Source organism: Poecilia reticulata, linkage group LG22, assembly GCF_000633615.1.
Source record: "Poecilia reticulata strain Guanapo linkage group LG22, Guppy_female_1.0+MT, whole genome shotgun sequence".
Classification (NCBI taxonomy): Eukaryota; Metazoa; Chordata; class Actinopteri; order Cyprinodontiformes; family Poeciliidae; genus Poecilia; species Poecilia reticulata.
The window spans coordinates 20,376,576-20,397,764 of NC_024352.1; positions in this window are offsets into that span (position 1 = coordinate 20,376,576).

A 21,189-nucleotide genomic window follows, 5' to 3' on the forward strand; every position below is an offset into this window, starting at 1 on the left:
CCAGTAGACGACGTGGCTTCCAGACAGAAAGTCCCAAGGACCCAGGTAAGGCCCCCACTCTGAGGATCTGTTTAGTCTTTTCTTCCATCGKGTTTGTATTCATTTGGTCAGATGAGTAGTAACCGTTCTCCTGCAGCGAGGCGTACCCAGGATTTCAGTTTCCACCGAAGAAACAATGTGATCCCCAGGCAAGTGAATCAATTTCAGGGAATTAAACAGAGAAAACAACTAACTGCTGAATAAAACTTGACTAACTTTTAACTATTAACATAATTATATTCCTCAACACCTCAGGCWCCACCCAGATTTCGAAGGGGACGGGACGGTTTAGGTCAGGAGTTTGAAMACGATCAGAGCGACGCCTGCAGCCGCTCCAAAGCCCAGGCCAAAACTCAAGCCGCTCACAAAAGACTCTCCACAGTTGGTCAAAAAGCCCCACACACTCCAGCTCGGACGCTGCCGCTCTCCATTCAAATGGCCAAGAATGGCTTCCACCATTTCATCTTCTTCAGATGCATTTAAGTTATARGACCTTTTGATCTTCTTCATTAGTCCTGCAATTTCAAGTAGTAACTCCTCCGTATYTAAATATCTTAGCCTCCTCCTTTCAACCCTGATATAAAAATCTTTAATATCGTCAACGAGGTTATTATCCATGTTGAACGTTTTCTCTAGTCTTTCTTCAGAACTCGAATGAAAGATCTTGGGAAAGTTCAAGTACTTAAAACTGTTTTATGATGTCATAACAAAGGAGAATGGTATTATGACATCACAGGGAGAGTGATGTCATAACTGACACATATTTGCATTTGCATATATTTATGCATTTTATAAAATATATTTATATGGTTTTSTTTTTTACATATGTTGAGAATGAAAATGGATGAAAACGGATGAATCATAATTTGTATCGACACACGGAGCATAAAATGATATGTGATATATATATATATATATAAATATATATACAACCTGTATCGTGGATCTGTTTTGCGGCCTTAGAACAAATATAGATTTCACTTAAATCAGGTGATTTTACTTTTTGCGAATTTCACTTGTAAAAAACAGTTTTCTCTAAATTAATATAAAATTATATTAGGGATAAAATGGCTTGTTCTTTTAACAAATGGATCATTTGAATGGCTCTTTGAAGTGAATGTGTCACGAAAATTTGGTTTCCTTTCAAAGACCTATTAAGTTCCACCACTAGCTTTTAATGCTGCTTCTTTTATAAGTCTAAGTTTTTTTTTTGTTTCGCTGTTCTGCGAGAAACGTACCGTAACTTTACAAGCACAATTAAAAGCATAATATCAATACATTTGAATATTACACTTGATTTTAAACATGTGCTGGCAGAAGCAGTTGTTCTCAGTTTTGTCTGAAAACGCCTGCAGCATCCAGCTCCGAAACATGAGTCAACAAGGGAAACTGCTTCCGCTGGACAAACATTAGGAATTAATTAAAATGAGCAGAGGTGTATTTAGCTTTTTGCTACACGCTAACAAAATGTTTGAGGCTCCAAACTGGCAGACTGAGCCAACAACAGTGGAGATATGTGAGTTGTAGTCCACCCTCGCCCATGCATGCACCTCACATAAACACAATCCTTCAACGCACGCACCGACTCACATCCTCAAACAATAACGGGGGAGGCCCAGCTGTTTGGGCCTCCACACATGGCCAGCAGAGAGGCAGGGGAGTCGAGGTGGCCCCCAGCAAGTGTGCTTAGTGGAGGGTGAAGAGATCCACGGAGGGTCCCTGAGGCTTGGGGGAGGTTTTAGCAAATTATAAGTTAAAGCCCCGTGTGTCTGTGTGTGTGCGTGGAGTGCGTGTGTGTGTGTGTTTTATCTGATCAGGGTTTAATGACGGCTGCAGCCTTGGTAATGAATGAGCTATTACCCAATGAAATCTGAAGAATGCTTGGCAGCGGCTGGCCGAGTTGGCTCTGAGGATCAGGAGCTGGTTCCAACATGCAGCGCCGATGCCATCGTATTTAGGACCAGGGCTTGTCATTATAAGAGATGGGGGGCTAATATGCTCTGGTCCTGATTGTTTGATCATTAGTGCGTTGGCTTTCACTCAGACAACTGTTAGCTGAAAACTGAGTGAACCACGTCAAAGCCTTTCCAGTCAAAATACACAAGTCAAAATGTCTAACTTTCACATGGATGATCAGAAATCAGTTTGTGTCGTTTTCTAGCCTTGTGCGTCTTTTAAACTGAATGAAAAAAAATTATTCTCTGCTGAACAGAAAGGCCCTGAATTTATTTATTTTTTCACAAACGTGGGTGTGTATTTGCAGGAAAAGGGGGCGTGTATATTTGTGCACGTGAACTCATTCACACACATCCACATGAATGAGTGTACTCTGAGAATACTGGCAAACCCGCGCTGCACAAACACACATGATGAACACAGCGTCTCGAAGCATAAAGTTTGCTTACTTTGACAATGTCATCATACTGCCCTCTTTTGTCAGTAAAAGTCAGAGAGCAACAAAAAGCGTTTCTTTCCTCCATCACTCCTCCACATGAATGATGGACTTTTTTTTATAATCTGCAACTTCTACAGTATAAAACTGGGGACAAATGAGAGAACCTTCCACAACTTGAATTAAAATGCATCTGTTGATCGCTCTGATTTGAACAAAAGGCCTGGCTGAGTTTCAGCTTACTGTAATTGTTAATCAATATCTTATTGAGTTTTACATCCAGCCACTAACCCGGGTGGCTTTACTGATCCATCCGAAGCCATTCTGTGTCAATCATGCTCCTTCGTGATCATTTACTACCAATTGTCAACTGCAGCAGCCAAACTGTTTATTTGCAAGTGCTTCGATGCAGGTAAGCAAACATTTGAGTTTGTTAAATAAAAAAGGGAAAAAAACATGTATTAGGTAATTAAACAGCTACAAACTGCTTCTGAATTACACCTAAGATCAGTTTGTGTACCTTAATTCTGGTGTCAATTCCATAATTTACATCTTTATATTCATCTAACTAGAGATTTAATAGTCTCAATAAAGCTCTTCATAATTTACTGGAATCAAAATCTTTTAGTCTTTTAAAGGCACTTTTGTCCATTAGAACCAAGTCTAGATTTATCCAGTCACATAAAAAGAATGTGTTTAACAGAGATGCCAACAACTTGAAATGTTTGGTCATTTTCCAGACAAATTATCCGGCTATCCAAAAAACATTTTACGTATGCTTTGCTAATTAGGAGACTAATAGAGATAATTTTAGCTGTAAAAAAAACAACATTGTTGAGCTGATAGATCAGTCTGAACATGATGTCTGTACAAAGAATTAATGAATAATAAAGATAAAAATGAAGCTTTCTGCTGTAGCCATTTGCCGTCTGCTACCATTCAGTCATTTTTATTTACACACTTTAGTTGCTTGAATATCTAATAAAAGCAAAATGCGTTCAAATAACTATGACAAGTTTTAATCATTTGTGCAAAATCAGGTTATTTTTCTTCCATACAGCCACAGCAAACCAAACGTGTGATTTTTAAGAAAGTTACATTTAAGATTTATTTATAAACAAAAAAAAAGAAATACAGTTAAATAACTGTGACAAAGGAAGAGTTGTTTTAAGGTGGTGACATTAAAATAAATATAAGAAAAATAACTTGAAAATTATACGAACTAATTCAAATATTGAGGAAAATGAGAAATAACGTTGCACTGAAGTGGATCATTGTTTTCTGAAGGCAAATGCTTTGAAAAATTCTTTGTTTCTACTCCCAAAACTGTTAACAGCGTTTGAGATCAGCACCCAAACACACTCTGAGGCTAAGACCTGCAGTTCATTTCAGAAACATGCTCTAGATTTACTTATGAATCCACAGCTAAACATAAAATGTTATCAAATGAACAAGCCGTTCTAAAAACTCTAATCAAAGTGTTCCTGTTAAACAAGGACAGAGCGATGCATGTTTTACTTTCTTCAGTTAAATGACCATATGTACAGAAATCCAACTCCCTGAAAAACCGAGACATACAGAAAGTCTTGAATTTTTGCAATTAGGAAATGCTTTTCTGCAGCTTTCAACTTGATTCCTGTTGAATCAATCCAATGTTATATTGTGCATTTGCTGCCTGAGTGTCACAGACGTTTCTCTGCTGGTTTTACAGAGAATAGCTCCCCTGCTGGACTCCTGTGGTACTCCGCCTCAGCTCAGTCAGGCAGTGTCAGCGCTGCTGTGAGTAATTTCCACATGTATTATTCTGAACCAGAGCAGAGAGGAGCAGAGCTGGATTAGAGGCTCTTATCCAGCTAAACTGTGGCGTCAATCAGCCGAACCTTTAAACCAGTCGGAGGCAGGATCGCATCCTGCTCTGACGGACGGCTCCTGGAGAGGAAGGGAGGCCGAGTTGTGCCGGCTGTGGGGTCAGACTGCTCAAACCGAGGTGCTCCAGTCCCACCTCATAGATCCAGTTCACAATCTTCTTATTGGTCACTGCTAATGCCATCAAAAATCCAGTCCATCCTGCTATATCCACTTACAGGGCCAACTGAGCTGGCTGCCGGGATTAAAGCAAGTAAATCCCAAGGGGGAAAGGAGTGAGAGAACCACTGATGTGAAAGTGTTTTAGGCTTCTCAAGATCTCATCTCTTATTCTGATTTGGAAGAAAAGCTTGAAAGGTGTAAAATCTGATGCATGTTTCCTGTTTTGCTCCCTTCTTGTTTGCGAGTGTTACTGTTAATGGAGTGATGAAGCAAACCTCCTCCACCACCTCCTCCTCCTCTTCACAAACACAAAAGAGATGGAAATCACTCAGAATGAAGGCAGGAAAAGTAAAAACTCACATCCTAAAAAAAAACAATAGAAGTGGTTCCAGTAAAAAAAAAAAAAAAAAGACCACAACCCTGAACTCACTTCACTGAGGAACAATTTAACCTGTAAAGACGTCGTTAATTTCTATTTTTACACGCTGCACACAATCGCAGCATCTGAGCCTTTTATCTTTGTCTCGCTTTATTATCTTTCTGTGCCTGAGTTGGTTTCCTTCCTGCACACATTTCTTTGTATTCCCTGCATGCAGAACACGAGCAGCGAATGGGGACCAATTCATCCACTTAATATATCATTTAGGTTTTTTCGGAGACAAATCCTCATAATGTCTACAATTTGATTTTGTTCAACTTAAAAAATGTTTTGTTTTTCTAACTCTTATTCAGTTATTTTCATAATTTAATATTTAACTGATTCAAAAATCTGATATTTATAAACGTCTCCCAATTAGAAAGACATGTCTGAACTATTAGAAATCCTAATTTCATTCTCAGATGATACAAATTTTACACCAGTTTTGTCTCTTCTTACAATTAATTCACGTCCACATTCATCTCAGTTCAGCTGTCAAAATAAATTCCTTCCAGATTACTGAAAACATAATTTAGAGATCAAACTGAGAGGGAGAAGCTAATTGTAATATTTATGTTATTACCCTCACCCTGCAGCAAACAGATTTTTAAAAGTGTTTTTAAAAAGTACAGGCTATCTCACTCTCAGCACAATGGTTAAATGTATTTACATAAAATTAAATAACTAATCAATTAATGCATGTAGTAACATTTGTCTATGCATAATTTTTAAGTTCTCTCGTCTTTATAACTAAAATGTAAACGATAATAAATCTGCATGATGTCGCACATTTAATTTTTTAAGTAAAATTTCAAGATTCTGGTGCAGTATTTTAAGAAAACTGTCCAGGTTTTCTGCACACTGAAAAAAAAAATGAAGCAGAACTTGTCCCATTACATTCATTTTTTCTCTGTGGCTTTTGCTGTATGTGTAATATTACCTTCTTCTTTCTAAACCAACTAAACCCTGTTTGCGTTAAGGGACACACACGTTTTACTTGTGTTGACTCTCATCTGCTATATGCCTGAAGTCTTCAATGACCTAACTACCAGCAGATGATAAATGCTGCCATCTTTAAGTTATTCTGTAGCACCAAACAAATAGATAAGCATAAGACTGAATTTTGGAACAATTTGTCTTAGTTTCCAGAAATAAGTTGTTTCTGAATATCCAATATTATATGTATAAATACCACTTACATATTTTCGTACTGCTTGTTTAAAAACATTAATATCTTACATTTCATGTAACAACTTCCTTAAAAATAAAAATAATACATGTTTTGCAATAGTTCACAATGTCACTTTCTGCTGCAATACCAGCCATTTGGAAACAGATTTACATGAACCGTTAATTTACTTCGACTCCGACTCCTTAAGCAAGTTGCATCGAGTCTTGATATCTGCGTTTCCTTTCTCAGGTGGGCCAACAGGAGTCTTTCCAGGACCTTTATGATGTGAGATGTAGTTGTTAACGACCGATGAGTGTGTTTTCTTCGGCATCAGAAACATGGGATTGAAGAGGTGCTGCAAAATTCCACTGAGCTGATCAGCCCAGGCCTTCAGGACTCTGTGATGACATTCACATTATTAGGAGTGCTGCATTGAAAAGTAGTTTATATGATGAGATGGGCAGATATGCAGTCCCACCAGGTCTTTGCCAATTGCTACTGCCACTAGTCTGAAGGAGCCAAGTGGGTAAGTTGTGAGGTAGAGGCGCTTGGTGAGGCGAAGGTCGACTTGGAGAGGTTTTATTTATTAGAGGTTTAGTTTTGTTTTCTTAAATCTAGTTCTGGTTTTATTGCTTTTATTATGTTGAAACATACAACAGGAACCTTAAAGTCTGTTGACTACAGTAGACATGAATGTCTCAAGGGGCACATTATGCATTTTCCAGGCATATAGAGCCAATTTATATCACATTTGTGTAACTATGTTATGAAAATGCTGTATATATTAAAAACTTAAATGAAATCCAATGACTTGAAATTGGCCTCTGTCGCTTTAAGAACGTTCTACCCGTTCAGACACTCCCCCTTCAGTATGTTATCACAACAACACTTCTACATGCATTCACTGATGACATTTACAGCCGTTTTTAGGAGTGTTGTAGTTATGAAAAGCAGACACCAGCTGTTGCTAATTGCTGCTGCTGCTGCTAGTCTGGTGGAGCTGTGTAGGGGCGAGCATGATCTACGTACCAAGCTGAGGTGGTCCTTTGGGTGAATAGGTAGCTGGGATGCATGAGTCAAAGCCACACTCTGGGTATGCATTTGATATTGATATATTATAGCATAATTGTCAAAAAACAGTAACAAAGAGTAAATACCAACACAGCATTTGATCTTATTTGTCAAACATGAAATATTTGCATTGCTAATGTTCCAGTCAGCTGCATCACACCTAACTGGAGAATAACAACAGTCATCAATAAAAAAAAACATTCAGAAAGAAATAATTTCATAACATAGCTATGGTAACCAGTTAACCAATGCTTCAACTGAGCAGAAACAAGTCTGTAAAAGTTGGATGACCTTAACAAATCAAAGAAGCAGCCTCCTGTAACAAGCCGCCCGTTCACACATGAACAGATTCCTTTTGTTCCCTCCGAGTGCAGCTAAGCTGTCTCTCTATTATCCCAAGGCCCTGGTTATTGTTGGGAAACATGATGGAGGTCGATACCAGAAGGACGCTGGTGGTAAGAAGAACTTCAACAAGAGACTCCAAGAATCAGCTGCTTCCCTCCTCATCTTTGTTCTGCTATTACCAGCTCGTGACTTCTAAGGGTAAAATGTCATGTCGGGTACGATCTGTGGTGATCTCCTGCACTTGGACACCAACCTCTTCGCCCAAGAAGCTCGTCACAGACAAAAGAGGCCTCCTCTGCTGTCAAGATAACGCCGCAGCAGCTATTGTAAAGTCATATGGCCATTGTGCGGTGAATTTCTCTGCAGGTTTGCAGAGGCCCACATACAGAGACACACTTCGGCACAAAGACACACAAAGACGACAGAGAACGATGACAGAATTGGACGCCTCTGAAGACGCTGCTCGCAGGAGAAAAGACGGGACTGAGGCGGGGAGGAGGGGGGGAGACAAAAGAAGAGCGTTTCAAAAACACTTCTGAACACCGAGATCAAAGAGCAGAGAAAAGCGTGTGTGTAGAGAGGGAAAAAATAAATCATAAATACTGAGTAAACAAGGCGAAATGGAGTGAGTGGTGGAGCACAGCAGGGAAACGGAGGTGTCATAGCATCTTAACCACGACCACAAGGTGTCTTTTTCCCGCCGCACACACTCCAGGTCGGGTTATCTGCTGCCAGAATTGACTTTTCTCTTGGTGTCGCCGAAGGCCGGCAGGTGTTTGTGCAGCGCGGCGAGGCAGCTGCAGCAGAGTGAGGAGATAACAACCAGAAAAACAAGCCCTACTCCTCCACCTCCTTGTCTTCTTTTCTTCACTTTCTGTGACTGGGGGTTTTCTGAGGATGCCACAATCAGACAGACTTTTTTTCTCTCCTTTTTTAAACCCCCACAGTGGTAGAAAAACAGCGTTTTAAAAGCAGGTAGATACAAACCTGGGCCTGAAAGGAGTCAAAAGAGGAAAGGGGTTCGTGACCTTCTGTGGGATGAGTGCACCCCGAGGACCAGTAGCGATTTGAGTGTTGCACCCTGTTTGTTCCACTGCGCTGACATTTCATCACCTTTTATTAAGGTGGGAAGCTGTTATCACGGCTGTTTCTGTCTGTGTGAGTAAATGTGTGGGTGGGAAAGAGCACTGCGCGTCTTTTTTGGTCGTTTTTGTCAAGCAATTTGAGACATTTAAATTTGTGAAAGTTGAACACCATCATTCATAAGTTCTCTTACACTTAGTGCAGGTGGTTGTAAAAGCTTTTCTCCACAAACTTTTGGGTTTTAGCACACAAAGAAAAGGATAAGCTCGGTTTTAGAGACGAGTTTGATTGTTTGCAAAATGACTAAGTTGTTTTTTCCCTGCTGAAAGTTTGGGCCAGGTTGGTCCACTTTGCAAGATATTTTTCCCTTAATAATTAAAGTAAAGTAGAGTCAGTTTTAGCGGGTTAGAGCTTGAATATGTTTTAGACAACTACTAGGAAGATTAAGATGCAAAAGCTTTTCAGAGTATGGTAAACTATTATGAGACGTGGTCAAACTGTGTGCCAATCACAATCCTCTCACTTAGACAATGTGTTCTCTGTACCCACAGATCCATTTGTTTCATCGCTTCTCAGTTTCTCTCTCTGTCCAGGAGAGAGAGGCCATACACAGCCAACATCAGTGAGAACTAAGTGAATAATGAAATCACGGGCATTTAAACACTAAAATACTTTTAGAACCGTTATGCTGCACTCTGAACCTTTAACATAATGATCTGCGGCTGAATCCAACTTGTCAACCCGCTCCATCGTATTTCATTCACAGTTACTGTCCTTGTCATTAAGTTTTAAAACAAATCACTTTAAAAAAACAAAGAAACAACCAATGTCAGAATGTGGATGTCTGCAGTGATAGGTTCAGGTCTTTAGGGGGGTTTTAAGAACCAACCTGATGCTCTCACTCTGAACATTTTGGGAGATTTCTGAATATGAAATATTTGGAAAGCCTAAAATAAAATATTGGGCAACCAATTGATTTTCAAAGTGTCTTAATAAATAAATTGAGTACATGTGGAACTCAATATCAATACAAATCCAGCTGTTCTACAAAGACCTCAGGGGTTAGAAAAATCAGAAAACAAATCGGATCAACAGAAAAACCAAGGAGTACAGCAGACGGGTCAGGGATGAAGTTGTGCAGACAATCAACGCAGGGTTAGGTTGCAAAACAAAAGTTCTGTTCAGTTCATCATCAGAAAATAGAAAGAGTATGGCACAGCTGCAAACCCACTAACAGATTTTCTCTCTCAAAATCTGGAGTGATAAGAAGAAAGCCTTTGTAACAAGAAGGCCAAAGGAAGACATGTTTGCAATTTGATCCAAACGTGTTTCCAGAAGTTTTAGAAACTCTTGAGGGGTTTTCAACGATGCACAATTTACCTGACTGTCAGTTTAGTGTTAGAACAGAGAAATCTCCCATTAAAGTGGTACATCCTGTGCAGTTATTCTTGCTATAACCCAGGAAAATCGTTCCACCAAGATAAAATATATATTTATATATTTTAAACCTAAACTTTGCCGATTACTCTGTTACTTTATTTTTAGTGGATTATATCACTTTTATAATTATTACTCTTATCACTCATTGAGTCGTTTCTCCACAGTGACAGTTTCATCTCCCTCCTAAAACACGCTTCTCTCCTGTTTCCACGACAATCCTTGCTCTGAACTCGCTCCACGTTTGTTGAATTCCTCCTAGATTCCACTTCTGATAGCAGAGCGAAGGCAACAACACACCCTCGCACTGTTTAGCCATTTCCACAATCAAATGAAAGAGTCTTGGGGGCAAATTCTACAAACAGAGCTGTAATATAAATTGACCATGTTAAAGGAACGGTGACAACATGCGCTCCCCTGTGAGCGCTTAGTTTTCCAGGAAGAAAATGGGCTAAAATGCAGAGGCTGCAGTTTTTGTTTTCTCCATCCACAAACTCCACACCACAAGTCAGCAGCTGCCGCTCTCTGGAAGTTTGTTTTGTTTTAGCACATGATGTAAGGCTAATAAATCCACTCCTCCCGAATTTTTTTCTTTACCCATGAATTCCATTATCTGCTTGACAATCCAGGATAATTGATATATCTTTCTCTCATTTTCACTCTCCTCCTCAGAGCAAAGGCACTTCAATTATTCATTGTCTTCACTTTACACAGAGACAGAGAGAGATCTACCATACGCCACAAAGGCTTAACGCACGTTGTCACAGTTAATGGAAGGAGCAATCAAATATTTTAGGGAAAACCAAATATGCGGATGTGTCGGCTGCAATTTAGCGAAACATATTTTAACAGTGCGGATCTGAAGAAGGGAGAGAGCCAAAATGATTCAGGGAGAAATCGAATGAGACGTTTGATGAATTTTCACCTCTTGCTGCAGAGATTGTAAGTCGCCACCTACCTCTTAGGACAGCAGAGGGGAAAGAAAAAAAAAAAAGTTGAGCTACTGAGAGTGCTGGGTGTGGCGCGGTGGCATTAAGTGGCGTAATTAATAGCATTCTCACAAATCGGTGGAAGTTATTAGGGTTGCATGGGAGAGAAAGTCGCGCCTTAAGAGGCTCTCAAATTGCACTCCAAGATTTGTCACTTCCAGCAGTCGTTTAAAAGCTCATTTGAAACTGTTGACCCCAGTTAACAGAACAAGCCTATTTAAGCTTTCAGTGAATGACTTCATATTTAAAGGAGCTAAATGAAGACAGAGATATTTGAAAAGCACCAATTTATTACCTGATAGAGGCAGCAGAACTTCATTATCATACACTCTTCCTTTATCTGCAGACAGGTTTAATGTAAAGATGAAAATAAAAGATTATCTCTGAAAAACATCCATCACTGAAAATATCAGAAAATGTCACATGTGGGGGGGGGAGGGAGAGGAAAAAAAAGGAAAAGCAACACGCCATAATACACTTGAGGAAATATTTGCCAATCTAAAAATTTCACACGGTAAATGTTAGCAGAGAAACAGTGAAGCTGCCAGTGGAATCCAATTAAAGCAATCCTCACWWTKTTTTTTTTTTTTTTTTTTTTTTGAGGATTTTCACAGGAATGCCGGCAACTGGAGATATCGGTGCATAAATTAACCGGAGCGGACTTAATTACACACAAGCAAAGCAAGAGGTTGATGGAAGAAAAGAAGGAAAGAAAGGTAAACAGGAAGGAATGGAGGTGCAGAGATTTGTTGTTTTTTTTTCTTCTTTTTACACCAATAAGAAAGTCTGAGATGCTCACCGTGCTGCGGGCTCCTCCATCTGTCTCTGACACACACACACGCACACACACACACTGAGCAGAAGACACACTCCTTAGTCCTTAGCCGTCCAGCAGGAGCAGGTTAAAGGTGCCTCCTCTCCTGGCTGCTTGTGAAATACACACACATTGATACTTTTCACCTAAAAGAAACCGAAGTTTTACATTTTTACAAAAAAAAAAAAAAAAAAGAAAAGAAAAAAATAACCCTACATTCTTCCCCCTCCCCAAAAGAAATAATTTCTTCCTTTTCTTTGCTTCTGTTTTTGGAGATGTGAGTATTTTATGCTTTGCACATAAATGTGATGCATAGACTCGGCTTGCTCATATCTGCCTGCTCCGCACGTGGGCGGGTGTAAATCCTCATCCTGCTGTATATCCATTAGTAATGCAACACTCTAAAAATAAAGTGTGCCCCGGCGTATCAGTGCCTATGAACATGTTGCCTGTGTAATCACATTTTATATACTTCTTTTTTATCTGTTGTTGGAAGAGAGAGATGGAGGGGATTTTTTTTTTTTTTTCCTCCATCCTCGCTGGTGCAGCAGCTATAGATGCGCCGGATAGGCCAGTTGTTCCAACCAGGTGTTGGGTTTGCTTGGTGAAAGGTGAGATAAGTCCTGATTCTTTAACCCCGTTCTTCCTCCTCCTCTTTGCTGCACCGACACAAATCAGCATGCTTAGAATACACTGCATAAGTTATCAGCTCCTTGGATAGCGACACGTGAGGGGGAAGAGCGGCGGCAGAAAAAGAAGAGGAGACTTCTATCACTTAATGAAAAATAGCTTCTCTTTTGGACAGAACTTCACAGGGCTGCAATCAAGCCGGGCCCCCAGTTCTTGACGTGCAATCGAGGCAAATCAAGTCAGCATCTATTAATAATATTTCCCTGGCTCCTTTCATTCCAGCGCATGTCCTACCACTGTCAACGATGTGATGGAGCACTGCCTTTATCTCCACCCTGGCCTGCTCTGTCACAGTGATAAACAATTCTAACAAGAATCAGAATAAAGATCTCCCCAGTAGACTTTCAGAGATAGAGGGGGCCCTTTTTTTCTCATTTTCTAGACGGCAAAATTTAATCTAGTCCCCTCCCCGACAACCCCAACACAAACCCCCCGCCCCCCATCCCTCCTTCTGCCTGCTTCCTCTTCTGCTCCCCTACTCATCTTCTTTTTCCCCCCTCTGCTTCCTTCTTCCCTGCTACTTTTTTTTTTTTTTTTTTCCAACCCATCACATTCAAAGAGATGCAAATTTCCTTAGAGCTGGGACCTGATGGAGTTGTAGTGAATGCGGAAGGGTTTGGAGAAAGTCTGTGCGTGAAGGCCTGGTGAAGCCATTTCTCCTCTCCTCAGTCAGCCTGACCACATCACCAGATAAACTGTGAGCGGCTTGTGTCTGAACATCCCCTGCGTCTTCTGGATGAGCAGTATGACAGAAAGTTTCATGCCCTGAGTTTTGTTTTCATGTTGTAAAATAGTTTTTAACTTTCAGAGTTTCTCTTCCTCAAGGAGGGTCAATAGCAATAGAGGTTTGTGTGTCTGATGCTGTTATTTTTAAAGTTTGAAGATGGTTTACAGCTTCCCAAGGCTTTTTTGAGTTAAAAAAAAAAGTATTATTTTTCCCCTCAGGAATGTGCATTGTCAGAAAATCAATGTGTTGAGTGGCGTCACACCAAAGGCCAGATCCCGTTTAAGAGCAAAATTCATTAAATTGCAGATGGATGCTACATTGAGTACTTTGTTTTCCCAGAGTCTGAGAGGAGAGCACATAAAAAGCACCAAAAGCAGATGAGATGTGACTTCTACTTTACAGTCTTAGTTTTCTAGAGCCAGACTTGGATGCTCGGAATAAACATGCAGTTAGTCCTCCTCAAGGTAGCGGGAGAACAACGTGAAGGTCTAACGAAACAACATGTGTGATGATGCGAGCTTGACTATTGGAGCTAACTCAGTAAAAAAGGGTTTAGTTGATGTCTTAGACTCTCAGGTTGGCAGCATTTGCTATCAACGCTACATGTTTTTCTAACTACCTGGAATTGGCAGTACAGCAGTCATGAATTGAAGTTTTATAGCTTGCTAATGCACCTATTTTTCACTAGCAAAGTGAATGGGTTTAAGGGGTGTGATCCAAACCCAGGTAAATCAGGAGAGAGCTAACAGAGGATTCTGGTGTGGAAGCTTTTGTAAGGTAATGTGGAGAGCTGACAGCATCTTCACTGGACCTTTAAAAATACAGGCTGGTGGTGTATAAAGATGCCACCGCTCTCCCTGGTTCTCGGCCAGCTATTTCTCTAAATGGTTAATTCTTTGGCTTGAAGCACAACAGTTGGTGGCAAGTGACAGTCACAAGCAGAAGATTAGAAGATTAGCGTCTAGCCATTTCTACCGATTTAGTTTTTAGGTTCCCATGTCTACCAGAAAGAATCAGGATGTGATCTGATGATGCTTCATCCTGCCCAACAGCTCAGCATGAGGCGACACTGCCGAGCACAGCAAAGAGAGGACTAGTAAAGATGGATTACACGCGAACAGATCTGCGACAAGCCGAGCGACAGCCATGCAGGCAACAGCAGACAGTGAGAGACAAAGAAGTGAGGGACCCAGTGGGACATCCGCATCGGACGAAGGAGGGAACAGGACCTGGCACACAGGTAGGGAGGAGTCATGTGACTGGGAGTGTTCTTTGGGTAGGGGAGGGGCCTGAAGAGGCAAAGGGAAGAATTTGGGAAGAGGCATACAAACCTATGCATTTTTCCTCCCTTCATTCCGGTCTGGTTTTCCACACAGACCCACACCACCCACAGTGAAAGCATCAGACTCTGGATCAATAGAGCCAGAAATATTGCATCTAATCCTCTACCTGATGCATTTTTAATTGTGTGAGAGAGAAGAGGAGGACGAGATGGGTGGTGGGTGTCACAGCAGGGAGTCTGGGCGCCCCTTCTCAGCATCAACTGTGTCACTGAAGTTAGATGGGTGACAAATCAACTAACACAGATGAGGAGCTCAGAGAGCAAAAGATGGATCACAGAGGAAGACCTGCTCTTCACGCTACGGAGAATGAAGAGTTAAAGTGGGAGTTCTGGTTTTCCAACAAGGTCTCTGGAAATAGTTCTTAATGCTGATGTTGAGAAATTTCCCACACTCCTCATAGCAAAGTTGCTGCTTTTGTTTGTTCACAAGTTCCCACCACAGCATTTCAGTCAATATAAACTCTGTGCTTGAAATGTGTTTTTGCAAAACCTTGATTTTTTTTTCCATGTCTTCTGTCATAGATTTGCTATTGTGCTTGTGGCCATTGTGTTGCAAATGTCTCAGTTTTGAGTCAAACTTAAGCTGTTGGAAAGATGGTCTCACATTTGACTTTGGCCTACAGAGCTGATGGTCAAATGAAAGACTGCCAGGTACAGAGGTCCTGCGTCTAGAAAACAGGCCCACATGAACAGTCTCCCACCCTCATACTTGAGGTGACATGAGGTGCTTGGGCTGACATGTTGTATTTGGTTTTCTCTAAAAGCACTGCTGTGGTTTCATCTATTCAAAATGACATCATTTCAGAACTGTGGGGGATCTCGTGAATAAGCTACGCTGCTATATTCTGTTTTACAGTGAAAAGCCATTTCTTTCATCATGTCCAAGAGAAGCGTACATGTTTTTTATGTTCTACTTTAAAACTTCAAAGTCCTTTTCTTAGCACTATGCAGCTCTTTTCAGTGTTGTGTATGTTGTGACGTATAAGAACAAGATTTTACAAGAGTTACACAGTCAGGTGAGTGTTTCACTAAGTCTGACTTTATGTTATGCATTTGCTTTCAGGTTTTTTTTCTTCAAAAGCAGTGTACTAAGGAATACAGAAATGCAGTATAGTTGTACATATGATAGCATGTGTACAGTTTTTCAAATAAAAGCATAATTCAGAGGTGAAATCCAGCCAAAGCAGCGCAAGGGGTCAGGGGTCATGGTAGGGGTTAGGGCATGAGCCCTCGCATGCATTAGACATATGTTGAAACCTGAAAGTTGTGCAAAACAAAAAGTGGAGCAGGCAGTATGTACTTATCTTATCAATGACTATAACAGTTAAAATTTCCAATTGTTTCCCAACTCCAAACAAGAGGATATTGGCGACGTCATTTGAGTTGCTAAAGAAAAGAATAATGCGGCCTAACTCGCTTGGACATCAAAGCACAAATGCAATTCTTAAAGGGCTGGCCTTGTTGCTTTGAAAAACAAGAAAGACCTAATTCATACAGAAAGGGCTTTGATTTTTTATTTTTTTTACAGTTACATAAACAAATAAAAGAACATGTAAACTGTCCGTCTTTGAAAAGACAAAGGAGACAATCCAGATACGAGTAAAACTGTGTGAAGATGGCTCTAAAAAGTGGAAGAAAAACATGGAAATTAAAATTTTATTCGGGTTTAAACGCTCCTTTTCTTAGCTCAATGCTACATTCTTGACAAAATTTTAAATTTCCGATTGAGAGAGAGAGTTAACATTAATTTATCTGATTCCTACTGGTGGCTTCTATATACATTAAAGACATGTTATAACTTGTGTTGTTTTTGTTGTCATCCGGTATCACTCCAAATCAAGAATTTTAATTCACTTCATGAGGTTTAACTCAAACCTGCTGCACCCGTTTCCTTATGTTGATGAGGAAACAGAGGAGGTAGATGATCTCATCAACTACCTCCTTTACTTTCCATATGCATGCATTGCTTTGTTTCACTTTGGTTTGAGATTGAATTACAGGATCATATAAAATAATTCTGAAGACTCCTTGCCATATAAGGCAAGGGTATTTTTAAAGATAATATATCCTTGCAGGTTTGACCCATATCATTAGTTCACTTAAGTTTTCAGGCTGCAAATTAAAGTTAAACTACTGATCAACTTTGTAAACTTTAAGCCTGATCTGCAATGAGGCGATTTAGAGAAAGTATCCATAAACGGAGCCAAAGCGGATTTGCAAAAGATACGTGCTCCATTCGACAATGCCAAGAAACCAAATTGGTAAACAGGTGTGTGAGTGTGTGTGTCGCTATTAACACCTTGGGAATGGTCCGTGGTTCAGTGTTTCCTCATGAAATGTGATTTTATAAATCCCTCCAAAAAAAATTATAATAACCCAGATAAGCTCGGGGCTTAAGTGATCCGCGGAATCAGTGGTTTGGGAGTTTAACATCAGTACCTCTGAAGGTAATTCTGATGCAAATGTGCATGAAGACTCCTAGATAAATGCCTGTGGCTGGTGAATGAGGTCCAGGTGGGAATGTGCTTTATATGTTTCAAGGAATCAAAGGAAGGGGAAAATATTCAGAGTGAGGGAGAAAAAAAAAACCTACAAATCCTAAACAAAATGCAGATGGCAGCTGTGCTGACTCGCCTCTTAGTGCTTTGTGACGGGCTTTACTTTATTTCACAGGGTATCATCCCTCCCTCCCCTCTTTCCTCTCTATCTCACCTTCATTTTCCTCCTTAGTCAGGTGGCTGACATCTCAGCCACCCTTCCAAGCACTGATAGACCTGCTTCTCATCATCGCTCGCTTCCTGCTTTTCCGTTTGTTGACCATTTTCAGCTGGTATAGCAAGACAGATGCTCCTCCTGAAGAAAATAGCATCAAGGATGTGAGTCAAATTTGTAGTATTTAGTCTTAAAATAACTTTAGATGGATTGTTAAAGTCTGAACCTACTGACTGCCTTTAACAGCTTTTTAATTATTCGAGACCTATCACATTAAATTAGAATTATCACCACATAAATCTGTAATCCCTTTTTTTTAAATTAAAATCATGTTAAAATACTGTACACTTGTCTAATTCATAAATACAATTATTGAATCACTCTAAAAAGGAGACTTAGTCTTTCTAGCTCCAATATTCTCCTTTACAGTCATCCTTTGTATCAGTACAACCCTCTGAGCTAATGAGTTCATCATCATGTGTACTATAATAAACTTTCTCCTGGTAAACCTTGAAAAAGTTATATTTAACCTCAATAAACGTTGCATTTAATTTAAAAAACAAATTGTGCAAAAACAACTAAACTGTTTCCTCATACTACTAAATTATGCTAATTCTAGAATGACGCCAGGATATTTTTCCAGCAAGCGCAGTTTTAACTAACCTTGACGAGGTGTCAAAGTTCACAAGGCGAGGGACAGGGACATGGTTTCTCTACCTCCCACCAGCTTAAGATAAGAGATAATCATAATTAGCTCCTGGAAAATGCGCTTACTTGTTTAAAATACTTTTCAGCATTAAAACTCACCAAGACGACTCACAAAGTTTAGTACGGTTTGTCTATGGGCTGCCTCTTCCATCGAAATGAGCGTTAGACACGGTCGCGCTTCCTTTTCAACCCGGAAATTAATGCAGAGAGACAATCACGTTTCGTTTTTCAAAATAAGAGCTCTTTGCCTTTAAAAAAAAAAAAAAAAGCGCAACTGCATTGATTTGAATAAAAGTAGAGAAAAAAAGGGACGTTTTAGTCTCCATAACAATTTCACAATAGTCCTGAAAACTGATGGGCTTATTTAACCTTCCGACCGCCATTGTAAACTCTCTGCAATTAAGTCTAAAAACTAATTCAACCTGGTTGCACAAAAAGTAAAATGTATTAGCATATTGAGAGCAGGTGTGCAAACCTTTTAGAGCCCATGAAAGAAACATAATCAAATTACTGGTCATGATTCTGTTGCAATGTGGGTCTAAATAATAATGAAAAAAAAAAAACTCAAACTCTGGACACAGTGTTATAAAATTATACTGTAATGCAAATGCTCCAAAACAATACATTAAAAAAAGGAAAACATGCTGGTTTGCCTTCAGTTTTTGCTTCTGAAGATGATACAGGATAACTGGCATTAGTCACAACAGTCAAAATAGGTCAAATCAGATATATGATTAACTTATAATGACATTTTACATAATGTAGTCCTTTCAATAGTTCTCTTATTATCTAAACATGTCCCTTTTTCATTTTATTTTACAACCCCGCTAAATATGAACGCTCTGTGGTAGAATAATATAAAATGTTCTTAGCATGCGCAGCCACTCAGCTCTCTAATGCTGTGTATTAGATTTATCATGCAGAGTTAAAAGACCTCATGTTCAGAATCTAAATTTAACGCAATTACTGAAAAGAGAAATTATGACTGCGGTTAAATTTACAAGGCATTTATTTAGCCTTTTATGGGCTGGAGCGAATGAACGCTAATAAGAGACCATTTCAGTCATGCTCAGTAAAACGTAGCACTTCAGGAAAGCAGAGCTGGAGTTGAGATGCCACTGATGCTGAGATATGATTCACAGTTGTGTGTATTTGTTCTATTAATTACCAGTTCATACACAGATCCTTATACCACTTAAATCAACTTCTTTCAAATCTACAACTCTAATGAATGGTGAATTTAAAAATGTTCAATTTGATGTCCTCTATTGCCAATATAACACACTGAGATTCTTTCCTCCTGTTATTAACAGCTCTGTGCCTTTAAAAGTGAAGTACACCCCTGCTGTTTCAGCTTCCCTCAAAGGCCATCACTTAGCTGCTTTAAGTGCAGACTAATATTTGCCTTGACAAAAGTGTGGCCTTCATATCAGTTAGCACCTGAATGGGTCTGTGACTGCTTTTAATAGGAAGTGAAGTGATGCTTTTATATCACCCCCTGTTATATACTTCCAAGTTGTCTGTCAATGCACAAAGAAAATTTTAAAATGAAGCGAGAAGCAGATTTTACATCTACTGTAGAAGCTTACCCTCTAATGAGCCATTATGGTTACACCCTGAACTTATGACAATATTTTGAAAAATTGACATCAACACTGCTATAGTAACTTGGCGCAAAGTCTATATCAATGAAAGGTCTAAACTATGAAGAAAACAAGGTTTAAAGATCTTGAGTATAATAACAAAATAAGAATTTAATCAATTTCAGGGAGCAACCCTATAGACGAACAATCATGATCTTCAATCTCTCAGAGGGTGAAAAATAGCATTTTCATCAAGAAACACTTAAAAATTACTACTTTGGACAAATCTTTGTGCAGTACTTTCAACATTGTCCAGGGATCCATTTGTTCCACCTCCAATTTGTGCCTATACTCTCTTGATGAATTGTATGAAAAGGCTGAATTTCACTGGAAAGAACAGCTCTATGATTAGGTGTACTTACATTTGTAAACAGGGTCATAACAAACGAGGCCTACATACTTGCATCTTTTAGGTGCAAGACATAAGGACAAAGTTAGACTGAGTCTCCTGTAGTATCATCAAAACATGGATGAAGCAGTGAGGAGAATGATAGAGAACAACAAAGACGTAGAGCAATGTGATCAACATTCATCAAGAACTCTGGGATGCGGCAGTGGGAACTTTTACAAGGTTTCATAAGAGTCAGCATCGGGTAAACTTGAAGCAACCGGGGCAAGTGTTGCCTTACTCATGTCTGCATGAACCCAATATATTTCAGCTGCCAACACTTTATTTAATCTCAACTGATGCAACGAGTAGCTTCTTATTCTGAGGCTGTGGGAAAGTTGTTGCTTTATTTAAGGAGGGTCAAACCATTGGCATCAAACAGAGGAAACATCAAGGGAGGTTGCAGAAGCTACTTAAATTAGGCTAATGCTTCCATTTCGTTCCAGTTTAATTAAGAACTGGAAGGAAAGTGGGGAACCATCATCTTCTGCAAAGAAATGTGGTCAGAAAAAGTTCTGTGTGACCAATAACTGAAATGTTTGGTGAAATAAAATCAGATGAAAACAACAGAAGAAATCATACCTTTGTTTAATAGTGAAAATAAAAACATTTCACATGAACAGTATAATGGCAACTCAAGGGATTGCGACTGAACAGCTGTGTAGCCATAAGAAACTAACTAATCAGTGAGGCTAACTGGAGAAAAAAACATTTTTTGGCCAGTCAGTGTATAGTAAAAATTAGGATCATCAATCAAAAACATCTCTCTAAATGTCTCTAATGTTGTGAGAAGTAAAGTTGGACAGATTCAAATCTGTGCACTTCTATTCCTTCATCCTGACAATCTTGTCAACAAAAGTCAAACACGTTGACCTGGATAGAAACCAGCAAGGTCAGTTTAACCCCTAAAACCTGTCATTTAATCATAACACTTGTAAAATCTCATCTTCACCAATCTTTCATTTATTTTGTTACCAAGGAATATGCAACATATTGAAATTGAAATGACTGAGTGTCCCCTGTGCTGATGTAATATTTTTCGGAGTCAAATAAGCAAATTTCTGTGCACAGTGTAAAGATGTGTCAGTTATACAACAGCACCTATTTAGATTATTGAACTTTTAAGAAACATTATTACTGATTTTAAAAAATAAATAAAAATAAAATAAATAAAAATAAATATAAAGATAAA